The sequence below is a fragment of the Euphorbia lathyris genome, chromosome 7 (genome assembly GCF_963576675.1).
Source record: "Euphorbia lathyris chromosome 7, ddEupLath1.1, whole genome shotgun sequence".
Taxonomy (NCBI): Eukaryota; Viridiplantae; Streptophyta; class Magnoliopsida; order Malpighiales; family Euphorbiaceae; genus Euphorbia; species Euphorbia lathyris.
In genome coordinates, this window is record NC_088916.1 from 30,146,809 (window position 1) to 30,162,171 (window position 15,363).

Here is a 15,363-nt window from a genome sequence, read left to right on the forward strand (position 1 = left end):
GGAGAGAGATTTCCCTTTCCAATGAGAGAAAATATGTTGACGATTTTATCCGCCATAGGCCGAAGAAAAACAGACTTGGGATTCTCGTGGAAAAAAGGAATCCCTAAATAGGCAAACTACCAATCCCAATGCCAACAAAGTAGAAGGGTGTTTCAAATTATGAGAAAATTATATAAATGTTGGTGGTCTTTAGAGAGTTATTAAGCATTTAAGGAGTTTGATGAGTTTTTCCTTCAATCTTGTAATTTTTGTTCTCGGAAATAATACTTTTCCTCTTCCATAGACGTAAGTTAAAATACATGAACCATATAAATATTTTGTTTTGAGTTAATTTGTAATTTTCTTTGCACATATTAAACTTGTTTAATCAATACTCGATCTAATAATCCAATTTCTATCATCATCATCATCATTTAATTAGAGTTTTATTGAATATTCATTTTAGTATTATTTACAAGGGCATTAATAATGCCTTGCATTGATTTTTCAATAATATTAAATAAAAAAGGCTTCAAGCACTATTAGTTCCTTAATCTATCTAATTTATTATTTGATAATATTTACCTCTTAACTTATTAAAATTGATGAAATGTCAACTAATATGAACTTTAATTAAAAATTCCGTTAACTTATCCAATTTTGCATGAATTTTATTATTGTAGAAATTGATATAATTTTTGACATACTAAATAATACATGGATAATACATGTGAAAATATATCAATAAAAATTTGTCATATAAACAATATATATGAAATAAGTTGTTTCATTAAAAATAAAATAAAAACTTAACATACCTAACAAAAACTAGATGTATTAACTGTTAACAAAATTATTAAAAATTTAACAGAAATATTATGTAATCAGCCTTTTTTTTTTTTTTTGTTGTAAAGATCCATAGGTAAAAAAAAAAAAAAGTGAAAAGTCCACCAAGCCCAAGCATTACGGGAGTAAGGGATTACAGCCCATTTCAGGATTTGATAAATTATAAACCCTAAAAAATATATTTTAGACTTCTAATTTATAAATTTCAATTCCTAAAATATATTAAAAGTACTGATTTTACTAGTTTGACATAATCCAAAATTATGACTTGATATAACTGTAAATTATTTTTAAAAGATGAATTTATGTGTAATTTTCCCTGGGTTTCAAAGACACATTAGCTTCAGCTGCTGCCACTGACCCTATTTCTAAGATGAAATTTAGCCTCCAACTTCAACTTTTATCAGTACAATCCTGATAGTTATGGAGAAGTACGGAAATGATATAATTTTATTCCTATTGCCAATTAAGATTATTTTATTTCTATTTAATAGAAAATTTAAACGGACTGATTTGATAGTTATTCGACTGTTACATTATATTTTAAACAAATTTATCGATAAATTAAAAAAACAGTTTCGTATATTTTAACAAGTGTTTATAATTGTTTTAATAACATATTAACTATTTGAGACAGTTTTTTTTTTGTGATTAGCTTTTATCTTGGAGATTTAAATATTGGTATTTTGACAGGTTTTTATAAATGTGTTAGTAGCATAATAAATATTTTAGGCACAATTCATGTCTACAAAATTCACAGTTAAATAACAGTCAATATGACAGTTAAATACCAGTAAATCAGTGTGTTTGATTTTTTTTGTTAAATAAAGATAAAACTAATCTTATTTGAAAATGTTAAGTGTACAATTATATTATTTCGTATATAAGAGATAAATATATACTTTTCAAAATTAACAGTAGAGAGAAATTTAGACTTTTATCTCACTTTTATTCAATGCCCTTTAACTAGATATTAGACTGGTGGCATTGGCATTAATGCAACCAACATTCTAAAAGTTTGGTGCTCCTAATTAGTAGCCTCAGCTGAATGAATTCCCTTAATTTTTTTTGGTAGAAAAGGAAAAGAAAAACGAACAACAAATGAATGAATTCCCTTAATAAACACATGGAAATGCTTCTAAGTGGCAGTTTCTTTAATGAAAGCAACAAATTATTCCATGTCCACCTAATATTCTAAATATTGAAAAGGCTAATGTGTTTTCAAGAATAGAAAGCTTGCTAGCTATCAGATATTAATATAAAATCTATGATTGAGTTTTAACTATCAGCTTAAGTATTTAGTTCAATCAATTAGAATGAAATTATAACTAGAGGGAACTAAGATAGTAACATATTATCTTACTAAGAGAAATAGTAGGAAAAGAAACATAAAGAGTTTAGCTTTATTATTAACACTCTCTCACATATCGATGTTGAGGGCATATCTTAAGTTGTTGACGTAGAACATAAAAATGAGAGCTCAAAATCGGCTTTATCAAAATGGTAGTCAAGCTCAATATGTTTTGTGTGCGCATGAAAAACATGGTTAACAGTTCGATAAATGACACTAACATTATCGCACCAAACTTGAACCAAACGTGAAATGGGAAACTATATCTCACGTAACAAGGATCATCCATTGTAACTCATCAGTAGCATTGGCAACTTCCATTTACTGGCTCTTAATTGATGATTGGGAAATCGTTGGCTGTTTGCGTGTATGCCACGAAACCAAGCTTTTGTCTAGATAAATTCAAAATGCACCAATGGAGCGTCTATCATTTGAATAACCACCCAATCACTATCCAAAAAGAAATGGGCCTCACAAATTGGAGAGTTAAAGAAAACAATTCCAAAAGCATGAGTACCTTGAATATAATCAAAACTCTCTTGATTCCCTTCTAGTGGGACAATGAAGAAACTAATGTTGGTCCCTTGTAAGGTTGCAAGTATAGTTCCAAGGGGGGGGGGGGGTTAGGAACTATTTAAACTTTTTTCGCAATTAGGGAAGACTTCTTTTTCTAAAGAAAAAGGTTTGAACAGCGGCGCTGAGTAAACAACAAGATACTGGCTTAGTCAACAGGTGACTAGGTTAGTTTCTTAGCTTGAGTCAGGAGATAGCACTTAGAGTCTATTCCTGAGCTCAGACGTTCAACGCGCACAACTCAATTTGACCTCTTTACTTGGTCAGTTTTGATTATTTAAAGCAAGCAATATAAATAAGGAGTTAAAGGTAAGAAATACTTCACTCAACAGATTTATCCAGGTTCGGCTTCTTCTAAGCCTACGTCCTGTCCCCGGAACACGTTCCGAGATTTCAAATCCTCTACTGAGCTCTTTAAAGGTAGAGCCTCAAACCCTTTATAATATCAGCAATTGAGTATGACAAGAGTACATTCCTCTATACTTCTACTCAATCCTAATCTCTCGCTGAGTACTTAAAATCGAGTACTCAGCCTCTCCTTTCTATCTCTAGAAATGATAAGTGTTTTGTCCTAATACAAAGATGTGCTAAGACACTTTAGACGATTTAACAATCACTCTAGACTTTTACACAAATATAAGAAATTGTAGTGTAAGATTTGCTTTGCTTCTTGTTTGCAGAACTTGTGTAGAAATTTGGTCAGCGTAACTGCTTAATCAAGTTCTGTGTCTTGTGAAGCTTATGATGTCACTATTTATAGAGACGTCTGGGCGTCGGTCATTTCGAATTTCGAAATAACCGTTGGAGGGAAACGGCTATATGTTGTTGTCATCCTGACTTGCTCAGAGCTCTCGGCCAATCACAATCGTGTATCTTCTGTCATCGGTCAGCTCAGCAGATGGTCTCTCATTTTATGGTAAGGTCAACTGGACAGCATACTGTGTCGTCTGAACTTTGCCAAAAGAGGAAACACTTTGTCTGGAAGTTTTCCTTCGCCAGCTGCTGTCTTGTACGTTTGTCGAGACTACTCAGCAGCTTCATCTTGAAGTTGTTCCCGAAGGTCTTCTAGATCCTTCCGTTTGCTGAGTTGTGTTTTTGTTCAAAACGGCAACGTCTTGACATACGCGGGCCGAGTGTACTGAGTTGTTTGACTTGGGCCTTGGCTTCCGTAATGGGCTTGGGCCATTTAATCCTTATGTCTTGTAATAGTTTTAACTCAACATTGAACAAACACATTAGTAGAATAAATTAAAGCATTTAAACTTGGTGTGTTTAGAATATGTATTTTAATTATACTTAAACAATTTTGTCAAATCAAAATTATGTGGAAATGTGTTTCAACAAACTCCCCCATTTTGATGTTGGCAAAACTATTCAGCAAGGAACTCAGTATGAGCTCCCCCATGATAGTTGACCTAGTATATTTGAGCAAACTCCCCCGTAAGGGTTGAGCTACTGACTTAAAACATTTAAAGGTTTAAATGAGTAAGTCAAAGATCAGTTTTCAAATATAGGTCAGCTATTTCAACATATTCTATTTACTCAGTATAAAGCGGAAGGTTTAGTCATATAGAGTGCGCTGAGTAATTGATTGTTCAATGAGTTCTTAATAGACAATGTTTTATAAGCATATAGGTGAATGTCAAACATATTATCAGCATTTGATTTAGTCAAATAATTTTACAAATGTTAAACATGGCTGATTCAATTGAAGATATTTAATAACTCAGTATTTAGCAATATATATCATAACTTAAGATTTGAAGATGAAGATAAGGATATGATATATTGATGGAAGTCATTCATTACACAGCAACACATAAACAGATAAGGCAACAAAAGATTACAACTATATACTGAGCTAGCCTATCTATTTCTTTTTCTTGTGTTGTGAAGACTGACTTCGCTCATACTGACGTCGCTCATGCTGAGCTCTAGCTGCTTGCGCTTTCTCCCCCGTTTTGTCAACTTCAGGGAGCTTGAATGCATCGGTTAACACAGCCCTAGTCAGTTCTTGAGAAAGCTCCTTAAGCTTCTCAGCGCTCTCATTTACGCCATCAAAGATGGCAACGCCATCTGCTGATACTTCTGCGGGTATTCGAAGATCAGCAGCACTGAGCATATTGACACTAAAAGCTTGAGCTTTGGCTTGCCAGATAAGAGCTTCAGAGAGGCCAGCAAAGATTTGGTGGAATGTCTTTAAGAGAGCTGATTCATAATGATGACGTTGGATATTGTTATGACGGATGTGGTTGAAAGATTGTTGTGCGAGGGACAACAAATCATTTTGTTTCAACGCGTCAGTATCCATCTCTTGCTTATTTAGATTAAGCAGTCTTATAGCCTCACCGATTTGCTCTACTGAGCACTGACTGTATGACACCATTTGCTCATTGGTCTTCAGTTGCTCAGTGTGAAGCTGAGCAAAGAGCATTTTGAGTTCAGAGGAAGTGGCGTAGTCAGTGTTCACAGCGGACAACTTCTGGACTTGGTGATGGAGAGAGTTCAGATGTTGAACTATTGTCAGCTGTATTTCTGCCAACTTGGCAATAGAATCCTGCTTAGCTTGCTGGGCTTGGAAACATAAGACGACATTCAGCAAATCTTTAAGTCCCTTAACTTCATTGAGAAGCTGAGTGACCTGAGAGAGCTGGATAGTCTCGAGAATAGTAGAACCAGCAGCAGGAGGAGTGGAATGTTGAAGTTCCCAGATTAATGCTTGCACTGAGTCGATGATCTTTTTGCCGGACTCAGTGGCATTTAGATGGACATCAGTATGACCAGAAGGAAGTGGAGTGAAGGGAGTACCCTGGTCAGTGACTGGAAGAGTATGCTCAATCTGCACTTGAGTTGGAGGAATTGGTGGTTGATCAGCAGAGAGTTTAGTTGTGGAAGTAATAACCTGAACACTGTCTGTGCTGACGGCAGAAGGATGAGGAGTCAGCACCATGCTTGAGGAAACAGCATGAACAGTAGACGGTTCAACCTGGCTGGTTGATGTTGCTGAGGCATTGGGGTCGGCATGTTCCTGTTGAGAAGAAACAGAGGCTTGTTTTTCCAATTGCCCCGATGTAGTGGAAGTGGATTGGCGATTGAAGAATTTAAGTTGGACGGTAGAAGGGTCCTTAGTTGTTTTAGAGAGGACAATGTGAGGAAGAGTTGGAAGTTGCACAGGAAGTTCAATGACTGGCTTTTCACTGGCCTTGACCAACTTTCGCCTTCTACGAGGTGGAGTGTCAGTATGGGCAGGTTCTCCTGAGTGAGTAGGGGAGGATTCCTGTTGCTCAGTATGAAGCTGGCCAGCTTGCTCTTCAACTTGATCAACAGTGTGTTGGTCAAGTACTTGCTCAACTCCTGCAGCCAACTCAGTGTCGACATGCACATCTCCACCAGCTAACCCAGTGTTAGCATCCTCAGCTTCATGTTCGCTGGCAGTTTCCTCAGAATCCTCAGCGTCATCCTGACCGCTGGCTTCTTCTTCTTCTTCTACCTCAGTACTATCTCCATCAAGTTCTTCCTCAACTTGAGAGATGAAGTGATCATCTAGTTGGACCTCAGGCTCCTCAGACTCATCACCTGTACCTTGACACTGGGTGAAGTGAGAGTCACCCGGTACTATGAAGTCGGTCGGTATAGCTTCCAGAGGAGTCAAAGTTGAAGTTTTATGCTTCTTCTGAGGTTGCTCAGCAGCTTCCTCAGTTCCAGGCTCACCTTGCCTGGTTTTTTTCTCAGCTGTCTTGCCAGCTGACTTCTGCTTCTTTGCTGGAGACTCAACGTTTGGAGTAGGAGTCTCAGCAGTTTTCCTCTTACGGAAAGCTGGGGCCTTAGTTCTTCGCCCTTTCTTTGGCTCAGCAGTTTCCTCAGCTTGGCCAGCATCAGCAGCAGCAGCAGCAGCATTACCTTTCTTCAAAGGCTGTCCAAACTTCAGCGACCTCAGCGAGGATGCTGTTATCTCAGATCCTCGGTAAGATTCCACACCTTGGAGGTCAATCTTGTGGTCAATGAGGATCCTAGTTATGAGTGACCCAAGTCTCAGCGTACCCGTGCTGCGTAGGAACCCAGCAACTAAGAAGATCGGCATATTGATGGGGGTGTACGTCAGCATGTGCCATATGAAGCACTGTTTAAAGTTTGTTGCTGATGTAGTGCAGTTGATCTTCGGGTAAATAAAATAACTCAGCAGGTAGTGAGCCATTTTCTGGTGCTGACCCATTGAAGAAGTTGACACTTCTCCTGAGTAGCCATCGGGTTTGCAGAAACTGTGTACATAGTTTGTCTTGTCCTGATCTCTCGATTTTCTCAGCCTTGCTCCCTCAGTTTTCAATTGGAGAAGGTTTCCTATGTACAGAGGGTTGATGAAGATGGTTTTGCCTCTTACTTCAGTGCATAGGTAGTCGGTGGAGTCACTGGCAACCTTGAGGTTGTGGTAAAACTCCCTCATTAGGTCAGGATAAGTTTCATCCCTGACAGAGAACAGCCCAGTCCATTCATTCTTGGAAATCCATTCGGCAAATGGCTGTTCATTCTGTACGAAGTGCTCCGAGACCCATCTGGAGGGTTCAACCTTCCATTCGCGTACGTTCTCAAATACTTTGGAGTAGGTTTGGACCTTCACGGTTTTTCCTTGACCAGAGTTCTGGCCAGTTTTTCCTTTACTCGGCGTAGAGGGATTTTGAGTAGGTTCATCAGAGTTGGTCTTTTGGTGGCCGGCACCGGAGACGTTGAATGATAACTTAGTCATTCTTCGAATATGGAAAACTTAGAGGAATTTGAGAGAGAAGAGGTTCAAAGTAGTTTCTTTACCTTTAGAATTGATTAAGCGTAAAGAATAAAAGATGGGGAAATTCCCATAATTTATAGACGGAATGAACGGTTGTGGATCTTAATCGAATCCATGTGTCAGTTCTGCCTTGGGATTGTGTACCGACAACGATCCTGGCATTTATGACACATACGGCGAATACGTCATCCTAGGGCTATACGCGTGCTTTGCATTTATGCTAACGGATCTAACACTCAGTATTTAGAATGTCAAGCGTTTGATATTCTGAGTGGTCAGTAATGCATTTACGGATGATTTTAAAGTTTCAGTTCAAACTAATTTACTCAGTGTGCAAGTTACTCAGTATTTGATGTTTAGTCAGTTTCAATGAGTTACTCAGCAAACAATCAATCATTCAACATAGTAATTCACTTAGCATTCATATTTATTTAGCACAGGAATTTACTGAAGAGGATTAAACATACCAATTGCTTCTCTCAGTATGCTAAACTGCTCACGGGCCAGTGGCTTCGTGAAGATATCCGCAAGCTGTTCGTCCGTTGGGACAAAGGTCAGCTTGATCTCCCCTTTGAGTACATGGTCTCTAATGAAGTGATGTCTGATGCTGACATGCTTCATTCTGCTGTGTTGAATTGGGTTCTTGGAAAGATCAATTGCACTTTTGTTGTCACATTTGACTTCAATTGTCTTCGTTTGAACACCATAGTCTTCAAGCTGTTGCTTAATCCATAGGAATTGAGCAACACAATGACCAGCAGCAATGTACTCAGCTTCAGTGGTAGACAAGGCTACTGACGCCTGCTTTTTGCTGAACCAGGATACAAGACAACTTCCTAAGAAGTGGCATCCTCCAGAGGTGCTTTTACGTTCTAGCTTATCCCGTCCATAGTCAGCGTCAGTATATCTGATGAGTGTAAAATCATGAGTATTTGGATACCACAGACCTGTGTTCACTGAGCTTTGCAAGTATCTAAGGATTCTTTTTACAGCAATGTAATGAGATTCCTTAGGGTTAGATTGATATCTAGCACAGTAGCATACTGAAAACTGAATGTTTGGTCTACTGGCTGTTAAGTAAAGTAGAGAGCCTATCATACGTCGATATAATTTGCTGTCTACTGACATACCATTCTCGTCAGCGCAGAGGACAGTGTCAGTGCCCATAGGAGTGGATATTGGCTTGCAATTCTCCAAGTCATATTTCTTTAATATCTCCTTGGCATATTTGGCTTGACTGATGAAGATGCCATTCTTTCCTTGTTTAATTTGAAGACCGAGGAAGAAGTTGAGTTCTCCCATCATGGACATTTCAAACTCAGTCTGCATTTGTTTGCTAAACTCCTTGCACATTGATTCGTTAGTTGCACCAAATATTATATCATCAACATAAATTTGGGCCAGCAGGGTATCTTTACCCTTTTTCTTAATGAATAAGGTTGTATCAGCTTTACCCCTGACGTAATTTCTAGTCAGCAGGAAACTGGTCAGCCTTTCATACCAAGCACGTGGTGCTTGCTTGAGGCCGTACAGAGCCTTTTTGAGTTTGTAAACATGGTTTGGGAACTTAGGGTCCTCAAAACCTGGAGGTTGATTTACATAAACCTCCTCGTTTATAACTCCATTAAGAAATGCACTTTTGACATCCATTTGGAATAATTTAAAATTCATGTAAGATGCATATGCACATAGAATTCTAATTGCCTCTAGCCTTGCCACTGGGGAAAAGGTCTCACCGTAGTTAATACCTTCTTGCTGACTGTAGCCCTGAGCTATAAGCCTTGCCTTGTTCCTGACTACGTTTCCTTGTTCATCCATCTTGTTCCTGAAGACCCATCTTGTTCCGATGGTCTTTTGACTCTTTGGATGAGGTACTAGCTCCCATACATCGTTTCTTCTGAATTGATCGAGCTCCTCTTGCATTGCGTTCATCCAGAATTCATCGTACTCAGCTTCAGCGAAATTCTTCGGTTCTTGTACTGAGACGAAGGCAACATTGCTGAGGTACTTCCTGAGTTGATTCCTCATCATCAGGGTATTCCCAGCAGAATCAAGGATCGCACTCTCTGAGTGCCCTCTTGGGATCCTTATCTCTTTAGGTAGATTTATGTCTTGTGCTGTTTCTGTTTCAACAATCTCTGCAGAAGTAGATGGGTCAGTAAAAGTAATCTTAGGTTCACTCTTACTCTTAGTCAGCCTTTTCGTGAATGACTCAGTAGCTGGTTCTGGGTCAGCGATGGTTACTGAGTGTGGATCATCTTCGGTCAGCGGCTGGTGTCTATCTGCAGGGTCAGTTTCGTCGAACTCTACATGTATAGACTCTTCTAAAACTTGAGTTCGTTTATTAAAAACTCTGTATGCTTTGCTGTTTGTTGAGTAGCCCAAAAAGATAGCCTCATCAGCTTTTGAATCAAACTTTGCTAAGCTATCTTTGGTATTTAAAATAAAACATCTACAGCCAAAGGCACGAAAGTATCCAATATTGGGCTTTCGTCCTTTCCAAAGTTCATAGGGGGTTTTCTTGAGTATAGGTCTAACTAGAGCCCTATTAAGAATATAACATGCTGTGTTAATAACTTCTCCCCAAAAATACTTTGGAAGCCTATGCTCATCCAGCATTGTCCTGACTATTTCAACCAGAGTTCTGTTCTTCCTTTCCACAACCCCATTTTGCTGAGGTGTTCTAGGAGCAGAAAAATTGTGGTCAATGCCGCTGGCTTCACAGAATTCAACAAACTTTTGGTTCTTGAATTCTCCACCGTTATCACTACAGATATGAGCTAATTTTAGGTCTTTTTCATTTTCAATTTTTCTAACCAAATTTGAAAATGTCTCAAAGGTCTCATCCTTGCTGGTCAGCAAGATAACCCACGTATACCGAGAGAAGTCATCTACAATGACCAAGGAAAATCTTCTTCCACCCAGACTCAGCGGCTGGACTGGACCAAAGAGATCCAAGTGTAGCAACTCTAACGGACGTTTAGTTGAGACAATATTTTTGCTATGAAAAGATTGCTTGGTTTGTTTTCCAGCTTGGCAAGCGTGGCATAACTGATCTTTTTGAAATTTAAGTTCAGACAGTCCCTCAACCAATTGCTTTCTTGCTAGTTTGGCCAGGAGGTCCATGCTTACATGACCAAGTCTCCTGTGCCATAGCCAGGAATTTTCTTCCTTTGATACTAAGCACACAGTTTTTGAAAACTTTTTCTCTAAGTCTAGCATAAAGACATTATCTATCCGAGGGGCAGTTAAAATTAACTCATTTGTTTTACCCTCGTATATTTTACATCCAGTAGCATCAAATATAACTTTTCTCCCATTGTCACATAGCTGAGCTACGCTGAGTAAGTTATATTTGAGTCCGCTGACTAGGGAGACAGATTCAATAGTAGGATTACCTCCGATGGTTCCTGACCCTACTATCTTACCCTTCTTGTTGTCTCCAAAACTTACGCTCCCTCCTCGTTTACGCTCAAACGTGATGAACTGAGTTTCATCACCCGTCATATGCCTTGAGCATGCGCTGTCAATATACCACATCTTTGACTTCTCGGCACATCTCAGGCTTACCTGCATTGTAACTAGTTACTTTTAGGTACCCAATTCTTTTTGGGTCCTGACTTGTTAGGTGCAACAGGTATAGCATCATATTTTATTTTATGGCGACATACATGGACAGTATGGCCATTCTTTCCACAGAAGTCACAACTGACCTTCTGTTTAGGATTTTTTACTAACTTGTCAGCACCCCAGTGCTGAGCGTGCCAGCACACCTTAGTGGTGTGTCCTAACTTCCCACAAAAGTCACACTGGACTTTTCACTGGGGATTCCATCTCTGCCGAGTACCTTGGTACTGAGTTCTCAGAGGAATGTTATTTTTATTTGGAACCTTTAGTTGGTTCTGGATGGTTGTGACGTCCTTCCTCAGTTTCTTTGAAACTGTCTGGACTTCAGAGACATACTCATGCATGATCTTCATGTTATCATGCAGAGTCGAATTGTCCTGAAGAAGGTATCTGAGGTCACTCAGTTTGACCTCTTCCATTTCGTCACAGTGCCTGCTGAGTGCTCTAACTTACTTATTACACTTCTTGACAAGTGTATAGAGATCACTCTGGGCATTAACCATATCATTTCTGAGCTGGGGAAGAGAAATTGCCTCATTTGATTGCTCCTCATCTTCTGATAGGTCAGCATGCTCAGAGACGCATGGCTCAGCAAGTTCGTCAGCTATGAAGCATATCTTTGCTGACTCGGTGGCCTCAGTTTCTGTAGATGAAGACTCATCGATGTCGCTCCAAGTAGCCACCATTGCTTTCTTCCCATTTTTCTTGTCTTTCCTCAGTGTGGGGCAGTTTGACTTAATATGGCCAGTTTGATGGCACTCAAAGCATGTAATGGGCTTTGAGCTGTCCTTTCTGTATTTGCTGTCACTTGAGTCAGCCTTATACTTATCAAACTTTCTGTAAGTCTTTTTAGAGTATTTGTCACTCTTCTTGAATAGCCTTTTCATCTTCCTTGTGAACATAGCCATCTCCTCATCGTCAGTTGAACTCCCGTCAGTGGAGTCAGCTTTCATGACAAGTGACTTCTGCTTCTTGTCTTCAGATTTTTCCTTCATCTCAAAGTTTTTCATAGATATCTCATGGGTCAGCAATAAACCGATGAGTTCGTCGTATTTGTAGGTGGTTAAATCCTGAGCTTCCTCAACTGCTGTCTTCTTTGCTTGCCAGTCTTTAGGAAGACTCCTGAGAATCTTTTTGACTTGTTCTTCCTCAGTGAAGATTTTCCCAAGTCTCTTGAGCTCATTAATGATGTTGGTAAACCTTGCATTCATGTCTGAAATGCCCTCATCATTGTTCATCTCGAACAGCTCGTACAGTCTCATCTGCTTATTCACCTTGGATTCTTTTACTTTATTTGTTCCCCCGTAAGTGACTTCCAGCTTTCTCCAGATCTCTTGTGCCGACTCACAACCTGAGATTTTATTATATTCTGCAGCATCGAGCGCACAGTGAAGCATATTGATAGCCGAAGCATGGTTTTGGAGCTTCTTAAGATCATCCTCTGTCCATTTGGCCTCAGCTTTTACAACTGTTTGGCCAGCCACAACCTCGACAGGTACAAATGGGCCTTGGACTATAGATAGCCAGACACTCATGTTTGTAGCCTGAATGAAGTTCTTCATCCTATTCTTCCAGAAGGTATAGTTTGACCCGAAGAATAGGGGAGGCCTAGTAATGGACAACCCCTCAGGAAGTATTTGAGTTGTTTGGTTTCCAGGGAGAAACTGAATGCTGTTTTCGCCCATGGTAGGGATCAGCTCAAGGTTGTTAGACCTTTTAGAGTGAGCTTTTAAGCTCTGATACCACTTGTTGGTCCCTTGTAAGGTTGCAAGTATAGTTCCAAGGGGGGGGGGGGGGGGTTAGGAACTATTTAAACTTTTTTCGCAATTAGGGCAGACTTCTTTTTCTAAAGAAAAAGGTTTGAACAGCGGCGCTGAGTAAACAGCAAGATACTGGCTTAGTCAACAGGTGACTAGGTCAGTTTCTTAGCTTGAGTCAGGAGATAGCACTTAGAGTCTATTCCTGAGCTCAGACGTTCAACGCGCACAACTCAATTTGACCTCTTTACTTGGTCAGTTTTGATTATTTAAAGCAAGCAATATAAATAAGGAGTTAAAGGTAAGAAATACTTCACTCAGCAGATTTATCTAGGTTCGGCTTCTTCTAAGCCTACGTCCTGTCCCCGGAACATGTTCCGAGATTTCAAATCCTATACTTTGCTCTTTAAAGGTAGAGCCTCAAACCCTTTATAATATCAGCAATTGAGTATGACAAGAGTACCTCCCTCTATACTTCTACTCAATCCTAATCTCTCGCTGAGTACTTAAAACCGAGTACTCAGCCTCTCCTTTCTATCTCTAGAAATGATAAGTGTTTTTTCCTAATACAAAGATGTGCTAAGACACTTTAGACGATTTAACAATCACTCTAGACTTTTACACAAATATAAGAAATTGTAGTGTAAGATTTGCTTTTCTTCTTGCTTGCAGAACTTGTGTCTTGTGAAGCTTATGATGGCACTATTTATAGAGACGTCTGGGCGTCGGTCATTTCGAATTTCGAAATAACCGTTGGAGGGAAACGGCTATATGTCGTTGTCATCCTGACTTGCTCAGAGCTCTCGGCCAATCACAATCGTGTATCTTCTGTCCTTGGTCAGCTCAGCAGATGGTCTCTCCTTTTATGGTAAGGTCAACTGGACAGCATACTGTGTCGTCTGAACTTTGCCAAAAGAGGAAACACTTTGTCTGGAAGTTTTCCTTCACCAGCTGCTGTCTTGTACGTTTGTCGAGACTACTCAGCAGCTTCATCTTGAAGTTGTTCCCGAAGGTCTTCTAGATCCTTCCGTTTGCTGAGTTGTGTTTTTGTTCAAAACGGCAACGTCTTGACATACGCGGGCCGAGTGTCCTGAGTTGTTTGACTTGGGCCTTGGCTTCCGTAATGGGCTTGGGCCATTTAATCCTTATGTCTTATAATAGTTTTAACTCAACATTGAACAAACACATTAGTAGAATAAATTAAAGCATTTAAACTTGGTGTGTTTAGAATATGTATTTTAATTATACTTAAACAATTTTGTCAAATCAAAATTATGTGGAAAGGTGTTTCAACAACTAATACAATTTATTAACTATGAATGCCACAGTAAGGGGTGTGAGAGTGAGATACTTCACGGACCTAAAACTGCTTCGATATTCATCACTCAATTTCAATATTGTTCCATGTTCTTTGGAGAAGTTTAGTGTTGTTTTCGTTGGCTTATAGTCTGTCATTTTAACATGGCTTGTGGTTTCACTTGTTCATGTAATGTACCCAGTGGCGGAGCCAGAGCTCAAAGTCCGGAGGGGCTCCATTGCATGAAGATTTTTTTTTTTAATAACGACTTAAGGCTTTGATTCATAGTAGTCAAATCAAAATTTTCAAATTTTTGATAATATAAAGGTAAATTTGATCATAATTGGAAACATTAAGGTACAAAACAACTGAGATTCAATATAAAGTAAGGATAAGGTGCAAAAATACTCTAATGTTTACACCTAAGAACAATTTTACCCTTAACGTTAGCAACCAAGACCAATTTTGTCCATAACGTTGATAAGTTTAGTCAATCAGAGAAATTATTCATCAAATTGTCTTCTCGGTCATGAATTTTGTAACTAAAAAAATACAATTAAAAATAATAAAGGAGAATGAGGTTAATAATGATTAAAAATGATACATATTTTTAAGGGAAAATTACAAAACTGGGTCAAATGGGAGGTCCATTTACATATTAAACCCATTTACTAATTCTACTACATATCTAGACTGATTTTGTGTGACTTTCCAAAAATACCACTGACCTTCCCACTTCCACCACTTGCGAATCGTCGCTCCTTCTATCTCCTTGGTTATGCGAAAAGTTGCTCCAGCATTAATGATTTCAAGACTTTTGATCTTCCTTTCTTCCTTTAAATTGCACGAAATCTGCACCATTTAGTCAAAATCATAATGAATTTCTCTTTTTCATCTCTTCATCTCTTGATTCTGCAACTTCCCAACCCTAGAAAACGAGTAAATGGTTTTTCATCTTCCTATTCGTTGCTTGGTTTCTTTCTTCTTGTTACCATCAAAGAAATGGTTTTTCTACGTTATTTCCTTCGTTCTTCCTATGTTATCATATTGTTATTGTCGCTTTTGGGGGTGAAAGGGGCGAAAAATGTAAGTATCTGTTTTTTTTCTGCGTTTTTTCATGAATTCACTTCGCAATCGATGGTTTCGCTAAGCT